The sequence below is a fragment of the Cynocephalus volans genome, chromosome 15 (genome assembly GCF_027409185.1).
Source record: "Cynocephalus volans isolate mCynVol1 chromosome 15, mCynVol1.pri, whole genome shotgun sequence".
NCBI classification, from domain to species: Eukaryota; Metazoa; Chordata; class Mammalia; order Dermoptera; family Cynocephalidae; genus Cynocephalus; species Cynocephalus volans.
Window position 1 is genome coordinate 40,682,403 of NC_084474.1, and position 22,759 is coordinate 40,705,161.

The 22,759-nt window shown below is 36.0% G+C and overlaps 1 protein-coding gene across 9 annotated transcripts in view; it reads left to right on the forward strand.

Moving 5' to 3' along the window:
* RALYL (RALY RNA binding protein like) overlaps nt 1–22,759 on the forward strand; it is a 711,785-nt gene that overhangs the window by 416,396 nt on the left and 272,630 nt on the right. The gene's annotated exons all lie outside the window — the stretch shown is intronic.

Genomic DNA, 22,759 nt, shown 5'->3' on the forward strand with positions numbered 1-22,759 from the left:
TTGTAATTCTCTACATTACTCTTTTAGTTCTAGTCAGACACCAAATTCTGTCCAATTATAATAACCCTTAAATCTATTTATTCCATTCTTATAGCCGCTGACTTCACCTAAGCTCTAGCAGCATCACTGCAGTCAGGTCTTTAATAGATCTGCCTGTCTCAATCCTCTCATTCCAGGCAATTTCCCTGCATTCTTACCAAAGTGATTTTCTCTAATAGAAATGCAGTGATGCCATTTCATTTGTCTACTAAGATCCTACAAGGATGTTCCAGAGTTTTTAAGATTTAGTGCAGACTTTTAGCATGGCATTTTCCGACCTCAGCTTTAGTTACCTAATCTCTCCTCTAACTATCCTACCACTTGCACTCATTTCCTCTTACCCAGCAAAGACATAGCTACTGAGCCCATGATCAATGTGAAATCCAGGCTAACTGCTGGAGTGACAGACTTTGCCGGGGCCCTCATTGAGCTTACGTTCAAATAGGAGAGACAGATCATTTTAAAAGCCAACAAAACAAGATCAACCTGTAATGAATAAAATAAAGGAAATAGATTTCTATCACTAAGAACAGTGGTGGGATAGAGTACTTTGGATTGCGTGGGCTGGGAAGGTCTCTCTGAGAAGATGACATTTAAGCTGAGCCTTCAAAGATGAGAAGGACTCAGTCACATGAGGTGTAGAGGGTGAAAATGTCCTAGGCATACAGAACAGCAATTATTAATGTCCTGAAGAGATCAAGAGTCTGGCAGTTTCTAGAAATGGTCGGAAGGCCAGTGGGGCAGGAGTAAGTAGAGAGGGGGGTGGTGTTAAAGTGAACTGCGTAATTCTGAAATTTCCCCCAAAATGTGACACACTGTCTGTCGCCTACTCTCTATATGTGCTTGTTATTCTTCTTATTACTATTATCATTATTACTATTATTATAAGTAATATTACCTAAAAAGCTTTCTTCTTTTATCTTTCTTGGGTTAAACTCTACTCTCCTTTCAAATTCCTTTGGACCACAGGGTTAGGTACTGCTGCAGCCTTCTGTCTCACTGTGAATAACTCTGATAGTCATCATCATATTCTAATGTAATTACTTGCTTGCTCCCTTCATTAGACTAAATTCTTTGTAGACTTGTACTGGGTCTTAGTCACTTTTAAATTAACAGGGCCTAGAAGAAAACCTAGCCTATAATTATAAGCTAAAAAATGCGTCTTGAATGAATGAATGAAGAATGGTGACATTGTACTACCACCGTATATAGTTGAGAAAATATTAAGAGTCAGGAAGAAAAGGGGACATAAGTATGAGATCTCACTTAGCTTCACAGTCACGCTGAGGGGATCAGGGCCACCGTTCCCCCCACTCCAGAGAAGAAGGAGGAAATAACTCTCGCAAACTGGCACATAAGCAAGGGAAAGAGTGAATAACAGCCCCCTAGCCTGGCAGGCTGCAAAGCAAATGCAGCCTCTAATTTGAAAAACAGTCTTAAATATAAATAACATTTTCTCTCACACACATGGGCATTTGCTTTATGGGTTACAGATATGTTGTTGTTTTTGTTACAGTTTGATGAATTGTCTGTGTGGCTCACTGTCACTTCACTCAGGTCTCTGCTAAAATGTCACTTCTTAGGAAATGTTTTCCCTGAGCCCATCTTAACGAAATTTCACCATCCCTGCTCTGGCCCCTCTTTTTAAGTTTTATGTTTTTTGCTTTTTTTTTACATTCATCCCTAACTGTCATTTACTATTCATTTACTCTTTACGAGAGCAGGATCTAGAGCTCGGTAACTTTGTGGAACCAATGATTTGAATAAAAAAGCTAATCATAGCTTTTTATTTTTCCTTCACAGTTTTCTCTGACCAATTAGAGATGAAATGGATATTTTTCTCCTCTTATAGAGTGCCTTTCTCCGGATAGCACAGCTTTAGACTAATCTATTCAAAACTCTAATGATAAATAATGAGTTTCCACATCCCACCTACTCAAATATTTCAAATGCTTTATTTTGGGTTGCTTGCAAGCTGTGAAAGTTAGGGAAATACACTAAGCAACATGTGGCTTACTGTCAGTTAATACAGGATCAACGTTTTGGCTGCTTTTGTTAATCTCAACCACTTTAATCTCAAACATTTGCTGTCTACACAAAGTGCACACGCCAACACAGGCAATAAGGCAGAATCCGAGAGTTCCCTCCATGCAACTATGAGGTTGAAGTGAAACATACTGAAGACCATCTGTGCTCCCAGTGCCAAAAATAAGGTCTTACCTCACTGCTTCTGATGTTAGAGTGTACTGTACTTTCCAACAAGTTTTCCTACATATAATTTGAATTTCGGCAAAGCATTTACAGTATTTCTCTAAATGTATTGTAAATACAGGAAGACTTAACACATCCTCTTTAAGGTGTTGTTGTCTCTGAAATTGTGGCATATTTTAATAGGGTTGTTTTCCATCTATTCTTATTTCCTACCTTAACATCCTGTCAATTTGAAATCCCTTCAGTGTCACATTCGGGATTTGTTACCAAGAGAAAGTTGACTGTCAGGTTTCCTGTTTCCTTTTGGAGGATGAAGAATACTCTGTAGCTTTCACTTATTATATGTGATAGATAAAGGAAAACAGGGAGTGCAGCAAATGTACAAAGGCGGGAAGGTAAATCATTGAAAAGCACTTTGGCGCCACCATGTGGTAACAATTTGGTATTTTTAAAACTGTCTTGGTACATTCTATTCTTCAAACATTCTATTCTACTTGCATACACAATTTTTGTTTCATTAACTTCCTGAAATCTAGTTCTCCCATTACCCTTCAAAAGGTGAATTTTTATTATAAAGTAAATCAAGGGAAGTCTCAGAAATTGATTTGAAGAACATTTAAATTTTCAGCCAAACGTCACTTGCTCTCATTTTTTTTTTTTTTTTTTTAAACTTTGAATGTGAAATAGGGGGTAAGTCCTGACTTATATTTAAGGATTTTCATTAAAAAGAACATTATTATCTTTTAACTGAAACACTAACTTTTACTTGGGTTTCCATCTTTTACACCCTGTCAGCACGCAGGCTTGCTGGCAGTCTTATTCTCCCTCCCTGTGATGTTGGCACGGCCAGCATGGACTCCTCCATAACCTAGCGCAACACCTGCGCGGTGGGGAAGAACACAGCTCTCACCTCCTCTAGAAGACGGAACTATGCCTGTGGCCAGCTGACATCAGTATTTCTATTGCAGTGCCCCTGCTGCCAAACCTACTAGAACCAGGTTTAAAGAGCCAGAGCTATTTACAGGGTTCATTAATCTGCACGTACTCCCTATACAAGTCAGCCTCACGCTGTGTCCATTCTGCTCGCCCCCTGGCCCCATCCTAACCTCTCCTCAGCACATGTTATTGAGATCACAGTAGGTTTTGCACTCAAATCAGCCTGGCTCTTCTCCATTGCTCTCTGCTGTATAATTTCCCCACTTTTGTGTGTGCTTCCAGGTTCACATGAATATCTCCCCTTTCTTTCTCTAAAAAGCTGCTGATCTCCTTGTATTTCACAATACTTTCTCTGGTAATTGACCTGTGGTAAAGAGTTTACTAAATTCCTCAATTATAAGAAATAAAATGTATCACTGCCAGCAAAAATCCTCCAATTATTTAGCAGGAACATGCCATACTTACTAGTGATTTTGTCCTTCTGAAACCCCTAAATTTAGTGTTTGGTTTCCTGTGTGTCACGGTCCTGGAATTGGGAAAGACTGAGGGTGTTTTTCTTCATGTTGTTTTAATTAAAAAACACAAGGACATAACTTTAGAGCCTGATGCTGTTCTGTGTATTCAGAACATAACATGGAGTCCTTAATAATTTACTTGAATATTATTTATTTTAATTCTCCCTGGAAGATACCAATATATTTTAAATTTTTCTATAAAGAAATAGAGGGCCTTTTTATCGCATGCACAAAATTCAAGTATTTCTGGTATATGCTTGTGTTTATCCAACCTGGTGTTGGATGTTCAGGGACTCATACGTGGCCTTTTGTTTTTCTACAGTTAATAGATGTTGTCTTGCGGTGGTGCATATTTTTTGGAAGCGGAGTATAAATAAAGGCCTAGTCACTAAAAAGCAATATCCTATATCTGCATATATTTAAGACCATTATGTAAGAGGAAAAACAAACTCAGATTAGTACAGTGAAAAGATTTGGGGGTCACAAAACTGAGTTCCAATTCTGCTCCTAAATGGGTTAACTACTTACCTGTATTTTATTTTAGAGAAATCTTTTTACATAAGTGTAGAAATGAATGCTCTCCTTCTGGAAGTGCTGTACTTGTGTGTGAGTGTGTGTGTGTGTGAGTGTGTGTGATGGAGATTAAAGATGACAAAGCGAAAGCGTTGTGCAAAAGACACACATTTTATTTATTCTTAATGATTACTTGTATTATTTTTAACTCAATTTAGTAAAATTAAAGCAGTTCTGTATCTTCTTTTTTTCTTTCTGCTTTTTTCTCTCCAAATTTTTCTTCTTTTTCTTTCTCATCTGTTCCTATTTTCTTCCTTCTCCTTTCTCCAAAAAAGCAGTAGGATGTGGAAAAGAAGCAATATGTATCACATTTTTGTAGACCCACTGCTTAATTTCTTTTGACCCACTCTGGCCAGAGTACAGTTATAATTTGCAGTCATTTGACACTATATTTAGGAAAGTTTGTAAAGGCAATTTTGCCTGGAGAATAATTGAAACATGAATTTAGATAATTAAATATGAATTCAAACTGATTTTTAAATTGCAGAAATACTTCTCTAATATTCCGGTTAGAGAAAACTCTGCAAAATATTTAGCAAAATGGTAATTCGGGAAGAAGAAGCCTTTGCAGTAGAGGAAAAAGGATGCTGGACATGTTGGTGGCACTGGGAGTGGTGCTGGGTGGGTCACTGGCTGCATGGACTGCTGGCTGGCCCTTTTTGTCACATTTCTGAAATATGTCAAACAAGAATATTAATTTGTTTCTCTAATACAGTTGTTGAGAGAATGACGTCTGAATGGTCTTGAGAGACTATGATCTACTCTAACAATGTAAGTATAATTACTTAAGAAAGTGTTGTGGAGGTGCGATTGAGAACGTTTCTCTCAGTATATTAAGAGAAACATACAATTTTCTTTCCTTTTTCTCTAACATGTATAACATTGAGACCTTCACAAGATGCTGTTTTACCATTAATACAAAGAAATTTTTCCATGGCTTCAACAATCCCTGCTTTTTCAAAAATTTCATTTACCAAAGATTATGAAAATAGATGCCTGTTTTCAGGGTTTTTTTTTTTTTTAACAAAACTTACTTTATATTTAAAAGAAGCAGGCCTCTGCTTCTTTTAGATTGGTAATTCCTATTTAATTCAAATGTATATCACCTGAGTCCATAGCTAGCCTGCAGAACCCTCAACCCAGCTAATGACTATATGACTCAGTAATCTACCTCTTTTTTTTGTACGTAATAATTATATTTATTGCATGAGTCCAATGTGTTAAAAGGCACAAAAGTAATTGATGCTGAAAGATCGAAACATTGGTCATAGGTAAATCTTAAGGAAATACAATCTTTATGCACATATATATATACACACATACACATAAATATAAAACTCATATAAAGGGATAATATATACATTAATTACATAATTTCCAAATCAAAATAGAGAAATGTTAAGTTGACAGACAAATAAAGATGTCAGTGAGGACCCCAAAATAGCAAACCATCAATCAATAACCAAAATAAGAAATTATCCAAATTGTTTTGAAGCAGTCTAGCAGATTTCTTTAAGAGACACACCACGTATAAATGTTTGCTGTTGTATAATGCTGGGCACTTATTAGATATGTGATATAGAACTAGAGATTTGGGGGCATCATATAACAGCCTATATTTTGAAGCATTTCTTTAGTATAATTATGTGTCATAGTTTATATATATACTCTTGACTGTTCTTCCTTATGACCAATAATATTTATTGATTATGCTGAGAAACACACTCAATTTATATACACACTCTTGACACTTCCTCCTTATGACCAATAATATTTATTGATTATGCTGAGAAACTTTCTGATTTACAATGGTTATTTCAGTAAGCATGTTTTCATTTAGAATTTGAAATCAGGTCAGATATCCAACAATTTTCTCAAATGTGTCCCAACATCGCCGAGTCCACAGCTAGACTGCAGAACCCCCACCACTGAGTGTGCGCTGCACTCTCACTTTGTGAACTGTGGACAGCAGGGCCATTCAGTCAGCTTGGGCAACTAGGTCGCTTGCCCTGAACTCTGAGCTTTAGCGAGCTTTACTCTGCCCACTTCCCAGTTTTTCTCATCACAGGGTAAGAGAATCTATAAATTGAAAAGTGTGTGCATATTCTTCTTCCCAACCTGTGTTTCTCAAACTCTTAAGGGATAAGGACGTGTTTTAGTTTTGTTTTTCTGTTTTCTTTCCCCATTCTATCGAGGATCAATACTTTGATAAAAAAAATACAATAAAAATTAGTTTTTATAAAGATAAAATGTATTTTAAAAGATAAATAAATTATAAGCTTCTATTTTTTTTCTTAATAGCTTCAACAGACGTAAAAGTACTCTATCAAGTTACTGTAAAATTTCTAAGCTCTTACTCTCAATTTTTGTCCATATCATCTTGAGGTCCAGTAACAAGCAGTTTACGACAGCAGCTGTCCATGGACCCACTTTGAGTAGAACTGTTCTAATTCAAACTGCCAATACTCAGGGCCCTGGAATTCCCTGTGCAAAAAAATCCCAAGCCAGATTCAGGGGACTGGAGCCTCTTCTCCAGACATATTTTTCCAGAGATGATGAAGGGACCTCTAGGCCCAAGTAGTAGCCTAGGGACAGCTGTCGGCAGGTGTTGAGGAATTGAGGAATACAGGGGCCAAGGTTTCCTCACATGAAAACATAAGCACCTCATGCAGGACTGGGTCTGGGATGAGAAGAGAGGGGGCCTGGGCAGTGCCTCCTTTTACCCTCCATCTCCACTGCAAATACAGCAGTTGGGCTGGGATATGATTGCTATTTTGTCAGTACTTCTGTATTTCTGAGAGCCCTGCTGCTGCCCAGCTCACTGTTCCCTGAGCCCAGTCTCCCTGGAACTGCTGGGAGAACTGGTGGGTTCTCTCCCTCCTTTCACATTGCACCTCCCCAGGGCTGCTGCTTTCATGTTCTGCATATTTGCTTCATGTTCCCATCCAGGGTTACTCCTGTTTCCTTTTCTGAAAATGAATCTTTAAAACTACGAATATTCTCTTAATTAATAAATTGTGCATATCCCAAATACATACATTTGTGCAAGAATGACACAGAGGTTCTGAATTCTGGCTGCTATAACTAACCTCTTTGCCAGCCTGCCTCTAAAAGATCTCTTGATGACCTGTTTCTGGACCAGTTCTGCCATGAATCCTCAATTGAGTTTAATTCAGCAGAGACGTGTTGCACACTTGCAATGGGGCAGCACTGCAAAGACTGAGCCCATCCACTCAAGGAGAGCACATTGTCTAATGGGTCTTTCTTCCAATGTGAAATTTGAAGTCCAGAGAGTTGAGGCAAGTTCCCCAAATCTCACCCCAAACCTTCTTCACCTAGTACATTGGAAGAAGGTCCTTCAAATCAGAACGTTGGCTCAGAAGCCAGTAACCTTTCCAGTTCTTTCTCATGTGTCTGAGAATGAAGCTAGCAGAAATTTGAATTAGGTTCATCTATGTTGAACTATATACATCCAAGAGATCTATGCAATCAGGAGCTTCTACAAGGTCTGTTTAATCCCTTCCAAACTATAGGAGGCACGGAGAATTGGAAAGAGTCAGAAGGCTGGAAGTTGTACACTTTGAGTTTAAATCTGAGTGGCTTAATTTACAATTTCTCCTTCATCAACATAACCTCTCAACCTCAGTTTCCTCGTCTATGAAATGTGATCACGTCTATTTCACAGAATTGGTATGAGAATTTAAGATAATGGTGTACATGAAGGTAGCTATCACTGGTGCTGCCTCATTTTAAGAACTAAGTAAATGAGAATTTCTTTCCCTTTCTTGACCATTTCTTAAAACTCAAATCCTTGAGCCATTAGATGTAAATAGACATTTTAAAAGTATTCATTAGGAGGCTCAAATTCACTATAACTGTTGCCTAACGCAAAACTGGATTGCTTTAATAGATTTATTTTTTGGTGCAGTTTTAGATTTGTAAAAAAAAATAATAATAATTGGCAGATATTGGAAAGTACCTATATAATGCCTACACCTACACACAGTTTCTCCTATTATTAACATCTTACATTAGCATGATACATTTGCTCTAATTAATGAAGCAATATTGATACATTATTATTAACCAAACTCTGCAGTATTATTCAGATTTCCTTAGTTCTCACCTAATGTCCTTTTCTGTTCTAGGATCCCATCCAGGATACCACATTGCTATTAGTTGTCATGTCTCCTTAGGTTCCTCTTGACTGAGACACTTTTTCTCAGACGTTCTTTGTTATGGACGACCTTGATAGTTTTGAGGAGTATGAGCGGTCTTCGAAAAGTTCATAGAATGATTTATATTATCTTTTAATTCCATTTTTCCACGGACTTTTTGAAGTACCCTTGCATTGGTCAGATATGTTGCAAAATGTCCTTCATTGGATTTTGCCTGATGCTTTTCCATGATGATTCAACTGGAATTGTAGGTTTATGGAAAGAACGCCATAGAAGTAAAGTGCAAGTTTCAACACATCATATCAGGGATCTATATTTCAACATGATTTATGACTGTTGATGCCGAGCTTGATAACTGTCTGAAGCTGTTTTCTTCACTGTAAAGTTACTCTGCCCTGCTCTCCTTTCTGTACTGTATTTCTTGAAAGGAAATCATACACAGCTCACATTCAAGGAGTGAGAAGTTATGTTCCTTCTCTTTTAGGGAGGAATATCTATGTAATTTATTCAGAATTCTTCTGCATTTATAATTTTTTTCAACCATTTATTTATATCAGCATGGAGTCATAGATATTTATTTACTTGGAGTTTATAATCTAATGCTACTCTATTTATTTTGTTGCTCAAATTATGTCAGCCTTGGTCATTGGGAGCTCTTCAGTTGGCTTCTGTGCTCTCTGACGTAGCCCCATCTGTGTGTGTGTGCATGTGTGTTGTTTGTTTATCTTAGCACTGCCTTGCTTTCCAGTAGTACAAGATGCTCCAAGCTCATATTGCATATTTCCTGCCTCAGTCCTTCAATTAGCTTTTTCTCCAAGTGTCCCTGATTCTACCTAATGGAGCATGCAATTTGAAACCAAGATCTGGGCACTAAATTTGCTTGTTGCTACCTAAGTACCATCTTTTTAGGCATTTGGATTTTAATACCCACATTCACGGTGTTATTTTTATGACAATTATGACAGTGTATTCTCCCTTGCAGAACACTTAAAGTGATATTTAAGAAGATGCCACTGAGTGCTTTCTAAAAACATTTTATTCATATAAGATTATCTAATGTCATGTGGTTTGAATAATGAAAATGTTATTAAGTTCCAAGAATTTATTATGAACATCAAAGAGGCAGTGCAATTATTTTTTATAAAAAAATAAATGCTGATATACACATTTTTTTCAATTTTACATGTACTTTTTCTTCCTAGGGTGACAACCATCCCAGTTTTTCTGTGGACTGAGGGGGTCCCCCAGATACAGGACCTTCAGTTTTAAAACCAGAAAAGTCTGGAGCAAGCACTAAGTCAGCCACCCTATTCATAACTCTTGTAACAATTATAATTAGGCATTAAATAGAAATGCTTAGATAGAGACACATAGATATATGTATATGACCACACACACACATGAAAGTTGAGATTATGTCTGAATATCTTTTTCATAATATCCCTAGCTCAATGGTGGTTCAGAGTTGGCACTCCATAAATATTTGTAAATTAAGTGAGTGATTTATTATATTATAGTAATTAATTGATACATAACATGTTTGATTAATACAAAACATATATAGCCAAATATCTTGTAAGTATTTACATATTACATTCTGTTTTCAGAATACATTTTACTTACTTTCTCTTTATCACAGTAATTCATTGTATCCATATTTTCCCTATACCTTGGATACATTGTAATGTTTGAGGTAGTTTAGAAGCTTTTCTCTTATAGCCAGCCACATCTGTAGTGGGTTCACACCTCCAATAACACAAAGCATCAGCATCCTGATAAACAAAATATAGGATTTGCATTTGTGAGTAAATTTTTTTTTCCTGTTTTTGGTTGTCTGTCTCTTTTTTTTTTTTTTTAAATAAATTTACTGTTTCTGCTTTTTGAAAATTTTTGTATTTGAATATTAGTCTTACTAGTAAGAACTCTTTTCATAGTAATGGTATTAGTCTGTTTTCTAGCATACACTAAACTTTTTTTCTTGGATTGTTGTTTGACTTGTTTGCCATGTAGAATATTTCTGTTTGGGGAATTTTTGTTTGTGTGGATTTTTTTCCTAGTAGTCAAATCTATTATCATTTATCTATAACTTCTGGCTACGATGTCATTTTGAAAATTGAAAAATGTTATATGTTACAAAACAACATCGAAAGTGGCCCAAGTGGTTGTCTGTGTATTGTCCAAGTCACGAATACCTGGCTTTATCAGCTACCAGAATAGTAAATGTCACAAAATCACAGCAGGAAAGCAGAAAGTATTTTTTCCCTGTGACCAAGTCTCCATTTGTTTGTTACTGGTATATAAGGTGTTTACCCATGAGCCAGAACAAGCCATTAATACATTTTATAAAGCCAACAAACAGCCATTACCTGCTCCAGGAAGTGACTATGCAGAAGAAAATAGATCCAACCTATAACTGAACTCCAGAAGGGAGACATGCAGGAACTCTAAAAATTAACAGACTTCAATGTTACTTTTTTAAGAAAATATGATTCTTTTGTTTGCAGTATCTAATTTTCCTTTCTTTTTATTACTACAAAAAAGTCTGGAAAATGTACAACTCTGCTATTTGGAAGTACTGCTTTGAGTGGGTTGATGAAAAAGTGAAAATTAAAAACTAAAAATGTCCTCTAAATAAGCTAGGGATAAAAAGAGTAGGACAACTTCTGTCCAATATGCTTAAAACAGCATGGCTAATGTCATTTTTAAATGCTTGTTTACGAATCCATAGTGACACTGCACAAAGAAAAAATTACCACTGCATGTAAATTGCTTGTATTTTCCAGTAAATACTAATTTAGTTATGGTAGTAAAATTTACTGTGCAAAATGGATTATGTTCACTCTTCTTTGAAGGTGGTTGCAAACTGTGTTTACTCAAGATGCAAGTTCGAGGAGTGTGGAAGCTCTTGAAAAGATTAGGGGTTTATAAGTTGCTTCAGGTAAAGAAGTTAATCAAATACTGAAAAAAGTAAAATATCTAGGTAAACACAGAATTTCGATATAAAAGATTTAAAATGGGCAGAGTTATGCTTGTCTTACAGAATTACTGTCTGAAACCCTAAAGCCTCAATTTTCATAAGAACTAAAAATGAATCCTTGAAAAAGAATCAAGTTTAACACAGTAAAATCTTAGTTGGCAATAGAGGAGAAACAAAAATATATACTTTAAAAATAAACATCCCTGAACTTTTTACTGTGTTCTTTCAAGAAATAATTAATTCTAAACATAATCACAAAATTTTGACTGAAAACTCATGTGATATTATCTTGACTCTTAATGATGATGAAAATAATAATGACAGCAACAGTTAGAATCTACGAAATACCTGCCATGTGCAAAACACTGACACTTAGATGTCTTGCATGTAGTAGCTCAGTGAATCCTCTAATAATAATAATCTTATGAAGGAACTACTATTATCCTCATTTTATAGTTAGTGCCAATTGGAGCTTTACTGCTGCAAGAGTAAGAGGCAAGATGTGTTTGTTGCCACAAAGCAAAAGCTCCTCTCAAAGTATATTTCAGTATGAAGGGCTTGTTCAAAATTTATTCTAGGAAGACTATAGAAGTGTTTGCTTTATTGATAATGACAAAGAAATAATCCCAAGTGTGATTTTCTTTGATCTCAGAATTCAGTCTCAAATATGAACATTCATTATTTATTGGGCCAGGCTAAATTTTAGTCATTTAAAACTTTTAGAACCTAATCTGGGCCATTGAATTTTGAGCAGGTTTTGCAGAGTGTGGCATCATTTCCTAGAAAACAGGGCAGCAACAAATGTAGGGAAAAGATGAATGTCATTAGGATTAGTGCATCCATGGGTCAGGACATGTGCTCATCAGTGCAGGGGCTCAGGGGCGGCAGGCCCCGAACTTCCCAGTAGCCCCTTTTATTCCCCCGCCACGGGATGAGCAAGAGAGGGACCCGGTAGGATTACTCCTGCCACCCTAGTGGCCAGGAGAGCCTGGGAGGAAGGTGAGTCTGCCACCCGCCTATTCAGCCCCACAGAGAGACACTCAGACGTGGCAGGGGTTCTGTCAAGCAGTTCTGTTTATTTCCACACAAGCACCTGCTTTTATAAGCATATGGCAAGGGGATTTCCTAACTTCAACCTATCATCTTAAAGGTCATGTGAGCATGCATCTTGCTCTAATGCTTTGCTATTGCAATCACGTGGTGAGCACAAGCATGGAAATATCTTTTATCCAATAATTTTAAACTATCTTTCCTTGGGGCCGACCCTGTGGCTCACTCGGGAGAGCCCGCACGGGTTCGGATCCTATATAGGACTGGCCGGTGCACTCACTGGCTGAGTGCGGTGCGGACGACACCACGCCAAGGGTTGCGATCCCCTTACCGGTCAAAAAAAACCAAAAAACAAAAAACTGTCTTTCCTTGGCCACTCCCCTGCAGCTTCTGTCAGGCACCATCTTTATCTCTCCTGTCCAGACAAATGTTTTCAACAGATGACATACGCGTATGTGGGTGGGGTCCTGGCTAGTTCTCTGCCCCGGGAGGAGGTGTGTGGCCTCAACGCCCCAACAATCAGAGTTACATTGACATTGCTATAATTATTCTAAAGAAGGCCCTCTCAGAGGCCATGAGACTAATTCCTGCCTAATTTCTTTGCTGTCATGTAGGAGAAATTGAAGTCTGTAGTATGGACCCTGCCAACATAAATTCCTGTGAATCACGGAAATCCCATGGAGGAAATAATGGGAATTAAAGGAAGCAGAAATACTTTTTAATTTGAAAAATAAAAATATCCATGTCTCAAGATGTAAGAATTGGGATATATATAACTAAGTTGTTACCTACATGGAAAAAAAAAAACTTTTAGTAGATTTATTTACTAGTGTAAGATCTGAAGTTTTGTTGTGACTAATTAGATAAAGACGCTGCACCTTTCTGAGGTAGTCATTTAAAATTTTAAATGGATATCTCTTTTTAAGGCATTGTGAGCATCATATATGCTTAAAAATTCAAGCTACTTATGACTAACTGAAAGTTAGAATTATAATGTGCACAATTCCCATAAATGATAATAATGATGATAGTTCTAACAGAAATTTAAATGTGACCCTGAATAACAAACCTGATCTAAGTTTTATTCCATTTCCAAATATTAGCTCAGTTCCATTCCTCAGCTATAACATGCTGTTAGATTTAGTTTTTTATAATATTATTTAAGTGTTCAGTGGGCATAGGTTTTTCATGGGGTAAAGAATTAATGAGTCACATTATCGTATTAGTCTAAAAGCATGAAACATTTTTTTAATCCAGTTAACCACATGAAATTATGATTACTACGCATTTTCATTTTAAAAAGGCATTCTTTAATACATATGGGAAAGTTAGTGATGGGGATAATTTTGACTATAAAACTAATAAATCTCCAAGTTAGCACTCTGAAAAACATTTTACCCCTTAAATCTCTCTATTGTCCAGTGGTAAGTCACTTAATTTGAATTCTAAGTAAGCAGAATTAAATTTGTACTCTCCTAACATTGAGATTATTGCTGAACTTGAGAAGAATTCTTTTACAGAAGTATGAAGAGGGAATTCTCAGTAGTGCATTAAAGAGAGTGTGAGGTGAGAATATGGAATCCAGTACTACAAACAGCTCTTTAAAGGACTTTCGCTCTAAATAGGAGTAGAAATATCATGTAACAGTTTATAATTGGCAGGGATAGTTGTACAAATTCTTTTTTGAGAAAAAACCATGATGGAATCCCGACCTCAGCAGAAGGATTTGTCTCAACAGGCAGGGGCAAATGGCTCCATCATGAACGTGGGAAGGCAGAGCATACTAGACCTATGATGTTGGTAGAACTAATAGTGATAGATGAGATATTTTCCTTTTGACTGTTCCACTTTCCTGTGTTAGATTATCATTTGAAAAACGACTCTAACAGAAAAGGTTTGGAGCCTTCACCCTGTTGTTGTTGTTGGTGGTGGTGGTGTTAGTCTTTGGAGAAGATCATGTTCAACATTCCTCTTAGTGCAGGAAACATTTGCATGGTGCTCAAATTTTTGAATATGTCTATCCACCAATGAGCAGCTCACTTTTTCAGAAAGACTCCTTTCCATGTTACAACACAACAAACATTTAGAAAATCTTTTCTTCATGTTCTAGTTCTCTATTGCTGCTGTAACGAAGTACCACAGACTTAGTGGCTGGAAACAACACAAATATATAATCTTACATCTCTTTAGATCGGAAGTCAAACATGGGCTTTACTGGACTAAAGTCAAGTTTTTAAAAGGGCTGTAGCCCTTTTGGAGGCCCTATGAAGGAATCCCTTTCCTTCCCCTTTCTAGCTTCTAATGGCCACCCCCATTCCTTGGCTCATGGTCCCCTTTTTCCATCTTCACAGCCAGCAATATTGCACCTCTCTGTGCTTTACTTCCATGGTCACATCTCTCTCTGACTGACTACAACTGGGAAAGGTTCTCTACTTTTAAGTGTTTGAGTGATTAAATTTGACACTTCTGGGTAATCCAGGTTAATCTCTCCATCTCAAGGTCCATAACTTTAATCACATCTGCAAAGGTCCCTTTTGTCATGTAAGGTAACATATTCACATGTTCCAGGGATTCAGACATGGACATTTTTGGGGAGTCATTTTTCTGCCTCCCACACTTATATAAGGTTTAAATCTTTTGTGCATTGACTCTTGATTTACCCCACGGAACTGTGACACAAAATGGAGTCATTCTTTCCTTTTCCATTGAATAAGTCTGTTTCATGTTTCAATAGTTTTCAGGTCCTCTTGTTGACTTATGTTTTTGATACTCTTCACCAGGCATTGTTCCAAATGTACCACTCACCACCATACTCAGAGATCTGCCAGCTTTTCCAAAATTGTTCTTAAAATATGGTTCCCATAAATAAACAAGCCGTATTCATACATATATCCTTGACATTAATCTTCTTATACATATAGAGAAATGCATTCAGATATAACCTGGAAATCACAGAAGTACCCAGTGAAATTGGAGTTTATTTCAGTGACTAAATTTTGTCCCAAGAATTTCATAATTTATTGTTCTTTTTAAAATATGAAAAGTAAGTTTAGACAGAAAATTATGTTAGTTGAAAGAGAAGGGATGAAACTGTCTTTCAAGAAGTTGATTTGAGTTTGGTTCAGTTTCACAGTCATTTAGTGAGTACTAATTGTATCTTATGAGACAATCACCACCCTACAGGGTCTAGCACTAATTAGGGAGATGAGCACAAACAAATAATTCTATTGTATTATAGTAAATGAAATTATAGAGTAATCATAAGGTGCTACGGAAAAGTAGCCTTGGGTGGAAGAACTGTTTGAGAACTGTCACCTGCACTAAACTTTAATGAATGAAAGTTAGGAAAGTGGACTGGATGGGAAAATAATTCCAGATAGCAGAAGCAGAAGAAGCAAAAGCACTGTAGCACTAAACAGTATGGAGTGAGGGCATTTGGTAAATATAAAGATGCTCAGATGAATATTAGCAGTACTTTTAAATTTGAATTAATGTTTGCTATTTAGCAGCTGAGTTTTCGGAGTACTTTATACTTTTAACCATCATAACAATCCTATAGGATAGGTACTATAATTATCCAAATTTGTTAGTTTAGGGAACTGAGGCACAAGAAGGTTAAGCAACTTGCTAACATTGCACGGCAGATCCAAGATTTGAAACGATAGAAGCCTGGGTTCAGACATTTTATTCACAAACTTTACACTATACTGGCTCTCAGGATTGATTATATATAGACGATATAGACAGCAAAGAGTGGTGGATGATAAGGAATGTCAGCAGGAACTTTTCTTGAGGAGTTTGAAATTTGTAGGATAGGTGGAGGGGCTCCCTTGATGGAGATAAATAGAAGACCGTCACGGTCAAGTTACATATCACTGAGGTTGTGGTTGTGGTTCTGTCTGTGATTGTGGTTGTGTGTGTGTGTGTTGGGGGTCGGGGAGTTAGGAAAAAGAGAAACAGGCTAAAAGGTATTCAGAGATGGGGCAGTGCTCCAGAGAAAAGATGATGATGAAATATAGCAGGGTTAGTGAAAATGCTGAAAATGAGAAATATTTAGAAAGTGAAATAACAGAATGTGGTGATAATTTTATACATGAAGATGGGGTATAATGAAAAAGAGGGAAAAGATAACTACCAGTGATATAGTTTAAATGCCTTTTGAACTTTTGTACTTCACAAAATTAGAGAACACATAATGAGAGCAGGAAGTGAGTTAATGTTGCACATATTAAACAGAGCTGCATGGGGGCGTCGCAGGCTGTGCCACGAGGCGGCTGCATTTATGTGCCTGTATTGTGTTAATTCTGCCCAGCTTTACCCTCTGCAGGAATGATTTGCCAGCAAAATTCAGAATGTCTGAAAGAGCACAGAGAATTAACTACCGTTCTCCATGTCTGTTGCATTATTAGTTTCTGACCACATGATGGAGTCCTTTCTTCATATTTCCTCATACTTTTTTTTTTTTTTTTAAAGAAAATTAGTCCAGATAAATGCTAGATGGAATAAAAGACATTTAACTATCAGAACATTCCTCTGAAAAACTTAAGTTCTGTTTGACAAGGAACATGAAAATTAATTCAATGGGTATTCATAACCAGCTTCAGTTTATTTCAAATAAAATTTGAGATTGCTGAAAAATATTAATTAATCCAAGAACACTGATTTTTAAAAAAAAACTTTAAAGAGACACTGAAAAAATATAAATATATAATAATTTAGAACAGTATGCTGTTTTATAGTGATTGATTTAAAATACATATTTTAATTCTGAATTGCTTTGAATTTATTAAAATAGGTGATTGTACACAAACATATTATCAAACAACATTCTATTATGTGTGTGTTTCTGCAAAGTTTTAACAAACATTACCAGAATTTATCAGTCTTTTACCTTTGGTCAATGTTTTAGAACAGAATAATAATGATGGCAACTAATATCGGGAGAGTACCTTACAGTTTGCTGTGCTTTCACAAACTTTAGTTCACGTGATAAAGAAAGACCAATTAAATCCCTATTCCAGGGAAAATGTAAAGAACTGACAGATGCTGGATAAAGAAGAAAGTACTACCATTACTTCCCTTCATCTTATGCATTTACACCACTCCTGCACACCCTTTTTCTTTAGCAATGTGTCTTCAATTGGATATCCTAAATATGTTACAGTGCTTTAAGTTATTGCAACAATAGAAGCATATGGCTCTTGACTTTTCTGGACTGGGCTAAATGACCTACAAAGGGCTTCCAAAATCTTAAAACTTAGCATTCCTCTCCCCATGTCAGAGAACCCCTCCCATATTTTTCTCATTAGGGGGTCAAATCCTTTTGGAATGATCTTCTCCTACACTGATACTCTTTCAATTCTCTGTTCAGAATTGGAGCACCTGAAATTCTTTATATGTGTCACCTTTATGTTAAGGCATTGTTTGTAGGAAACCTCAGTGGAAATGTAGTCATTCTTAATCTCACTGTCATCTAGTGTCTCTCCCACTGCTCTCCAGAAAGATGTCTTGTCAAGTGGCAAGGTTTCCACATTAATGGACAATTTACAGTATTTATCTCCTAGGTCTCTCACTGATATACACAACATGCCTTTCTTCCTACAACACTGACAACACTGTGTTCTCCTAGATTTTATATTACATTTCTGGCCACTCTTTCTCGATTTCCTTTTCCTTGTCTCCTTAGCTTCTGTCTCCATATTCTGATAAATATCAGATTTATTTCTCTAGCTCAGACCTCTTCGCTGAGCTCAAATCTTACAGCTGAGATTGAATTCTTGATGTTTTCCACTTTTCCATCATAATGAATGGTATGCTCTTCCATCCTCTTACCTGTTCAAGTCAAAAACCTGATACCTATCCCCCCTCTCCATTAACACCCCTATCCAAATCCCAATCTTTGAACATACCTTATTAAATCTTTTTCAAATTATAGCCCCACTAAATTCACCTCTTTCTTTCTCTGTTGCAATAATTAGATAACTCTAAAATTTCCCACTTGGACTATTGTATTAGCCTCCGAATTGCTGTTGTGTCTTTCTCTCTTGCCCCTCTTTCAATCTACTCTCTACAACCTCAAAGTAAATTTATAAAAATATAAATAAAAATAATGTCATTATTGTGTAATACCCCTCAGTGACTTACTACTGGATATAAAGTAAAATCTTAACTGCTAATATTGATATGGTTTGACGGGTACCTTCCTCTCCTTTTTTATTTCCCCTCTTGTCATTATTCCACAGCACCAACCTTTATGCATCTTCTGTGATCACTGAGTATTTTATTCCTGCATTCACACATCTTAATTCTAATTAATTCTTAATCTCCATGGCTCCATCTCATCTTTCAAGTTTCAGAGTAAGTAACAGCTCCTCAGAAAGGTCTTCCTGACTACTCTCTTCCATTATGATCCCCAATAGACATGTCTATTTTCTTTATAGTACTTCCTAATTTGCGAGCATTTATGTATTTGTTTATATCCCTTGTTAGAATGGAAGCGTTTTTGAAGGTAGACCAGCTTGCTTTCACTCACTACAGTACTTAAATCTTACATAGTAGGTGATTATTTATATTTATTGAAAGAGTAAAATGAATATATTCTTATGTCAGCTCATGTCATAGTTAAATTCTGAAGAAATTACCATGGAAAGTGGAAAGTGTGATCATGAAATTTTATTGACAAATGTGTGGAGACAAAGTACTGATGGGGAGGACCATCTGGCTAGGGTACTCAATAAATTTTTGTTGAATGGATGGAACTAAAAATGAACTACAATATTTTACTTGCGATGTTGGTGAATATTAAAGGGAAAGTAATTGTGAGAGTGTGGGAAAAACACTTTCAATATGTGCATAAACTTCAACTTAGGAACTATTTTTAGGGCATCCATCCTAGCAAAAATAAGTGAGAAATACAAATATACAAGCATGTTCGTTGCAACATTTTTATAATAATAATGAATGAGACCTAACAATACTCAATAATAGCAGATGCATAAACAAATTCTGGAACATTATGTAAAGCAAACCTAAGAAAATAATAAAAATGATGTTGTCAAGATGTAAAGATGTTTTGAATATTGCTCAGTGAAAACTAAGTTCATATGACAGAACAGTATGTATAGTACACAGAATATACAACATGTGCATTTGTTTGTGTGTTTGTGTACGTGTGTATACACACAGAATTTCATAGACTAAAGCTTGAAAGTTTCTGCAAAACAATATTGAAAGTGGCTGTAAAGTGGAATTATATGTAATAATTTTCCCCTTTTATGTATTTTCTAATTGTTCTACAAGTATGAATTTTGGGGTGAAAAAATAAAAGGACACATACATTCTAAAAATTTTTAATCCAGAAATGTTATAGGCTGAGGTCCAAAAAAAGTTAAATGATGTGTTAAAGGTCATGAGCATCTTAATTTTCCTTTATAAGAGTATCATCTCTGAGAACCTCAGAAGGACTTGATACTTCAAGCTTAATGCTGATTACTAACAGAAACATGACTTAAGGGAGGGAAATTTAGGAGAATCTGAAAACGCCATTTAGAATTTTTTAAGCTAAGATTAGCACAGCACATTACAAAAAATAAAAGTTTTTTTTTTTTTTTAAGGTGGGATCTTAATTGGATTAATAGAATTCAGAATAGGTAGAAGGCTCTGAAAACTGAAAATTTTATACTACAGATGTTCTACTGATTAGTAACAGGAAAGCCATCCTAAACACAGCTTGGCTACCCAGTGTGTTCTCAGAGAACTCTCATTATACATGGGCCTCAACTAGTGTGAAAAAATGGGCCCATAATACAGGACAGATACATGCATATCGCCAGGGAGGCCAGTGAGCTTTCAAAAACTTCAAACAACAAAAGACATATGTTCAGGCAGAAAGAAAGAACTATGATGAGGAAGTTTGATTGCTTAGAATATGCAGTTGTTTAAAAGGAATTTGGTGGAGTGGGGGAGATAAATGCTGTAATTTCTCTTCTACATTCATGTTTTTCTTCAATAAAGCTCATCTTAAAATTAGGAAGTTAAGAAAATTGAAGTCCAAAATGTTTTGTTGGCTTCACTAGACTGGAAGTGTTAAATAAGAGTGAGAATGACTATATTCCCTGTCTGTTGCAGAGTAAGCACTGCATAAATGCCTGTGAGGAAGAGCAGAGCTATGACAATCATCAGAAAAAAAGGGAAAATGATAAAATAAATTCATCTGCATTTCCCAAAGAATTTAATCCTGGAATACAAGAAGAAAAACTGTCTTGCAAATGAGATTAGATTTTGTAAAAATAAAGACCTTTGGAAAGCATCAGGAGATTGAAACGTAAATGTTTTTATTATTAAGAACTAAAAATACATTGCATAAACAACCATCTGGCAGACTTGACACTAATCCCAAGTAAAATTCTAGAAGTTAGACATTTGTTTTAGGAACATTATGAAAGAAAAGTGTCATCATAAGGAGCAGGATGAGATCATTAAGCCCCAAGCCCCATTTCATTTTTTGATAATGTAAGTAGGTTGATAAATTAGACAAATGCCTTTACAACATCTCTGTTTTTCAGCAAAATCCTTGCCTATTTCAGCAAAATCTGTCTTTCAGAAATCTTGCCTGTTGTCCAAGAAGAGAAATGTGGACTGTGTGAAAATATTAATAAGTCAGTTTACTTTGTTGTTTTGCTGTGACGTCACCCCCATAGAATCATCCAATTGATTTTCTTTATTATTACTGAAATTCTACTTAGATCCATATTCAAGTTCTGGTCATCTTTTACAAGCTTCACAGTGTTGGAAGATGGCAGAATTATTCATTTCTGAGTGTGACTTTCTTATCTGAAAAATAAAGACATTAACAAAAACTGCTTACAGCTATCATGGGATGAAAGTGAAACTGTGAAAATCTTTTGAAAACTATGTAACACTACCTATTTGATACTATTTTTAAGATAGTTAGCACTGTTTTCAAGATGGTAGCTTCAGTAGGTAAACCGGGTCAAAAGAAAGCTTTTTTGTTTTTCATTGGGGAGATCTGAACTTAAGACTGAGATATAGAATTCAGAACAGAGGAAGACTGGAAATACTGGAGAGAATAAAGACCAAGGGCGTAATTTGCGGGGGAAGATTATTAGTAGGAACAATTCTTTAATTTCACTCCAACATCCTTTTTCTTTGAAGTATTTGATGGCATTAAGATATATACTTTACAGATTCATGAGAATCTGTAAAGGTCATGAGAAATTTATACATAGGATTATTTGCATTCTTTGAAACACTTTTGCTTAAAGATGATATTTTTTTACCATTTCACTATGAAACAAATTCTATATTACTATGTTAGGAATGTTTGTGCCACCTACCCCCCAAATTCTTATGTTAAAATTGTAACCTCCAAGGTGTTGGTATTATGTGGTGGGGTCTTTGGGAGGATATTAGGTCTTGAGGATGGAGCTGTGATGTATGAAATTAGTGCCCTTATAAAAGAGCTTGTTCTCACCTGGCACATGTGAGAACACAGCTAAAAGACACCAGCTGTGAACCAGAAATTGGTTCTTCACTAGACACCAGATCTGCTGGTTGTTTGATTTCGGACTTCCCAGTCTACAGAGCTGTGTGAAATAAATTTTGGTTGTTTATATTTTGTTATAGCAGCCTGAACGGACTAAGACATATTTCTTAAACTTTTATTTTCTGCATCTTTAAAGGGGGAAAGAAATTTTTGCCAGCTACATTCTTGCTATAATAAGGGCAAATCATATCACTAGAAGTACGTTCTGAAAATCCTGAGTAGATGGATATACCAAGTGTGGTGTTGCCCCAAGTCCCATTTTATATGTATGTTTGATAGTGGTAGGTAAACAAGAACCTGCTTTGTCATATTACAAGAGAAAATAAAAAACAGATGTCAATTTAGAAATTCACCTGTGACTTTACATTCATATTCAAATTTGTGTGTGATTGTGTGTGTATATATACACATGTACAAATACACACATTCCTCCTGTTCTTCATCTTTCTGCTTAAACTTTACATTTAGTATATTGCAGTACAGTACTGACCTTGACTTATTCTAGCTGAGAACAGTGCTAAATTTTATTATTTTGTAAAGTACCCCACAGAGACTATTTGGAACATAGCCTTATGAATATCTCCAGCCAGCTTTATTTTGAATAGGAAATTAAAGAGAGCTTTTCCCAGAAGAATCTGCAATGTTCTCATTTCAGCCACACTGAATTCTCCCTACACATACTTGTATAGCCATGAATCAGTAACTGACTCAGTAT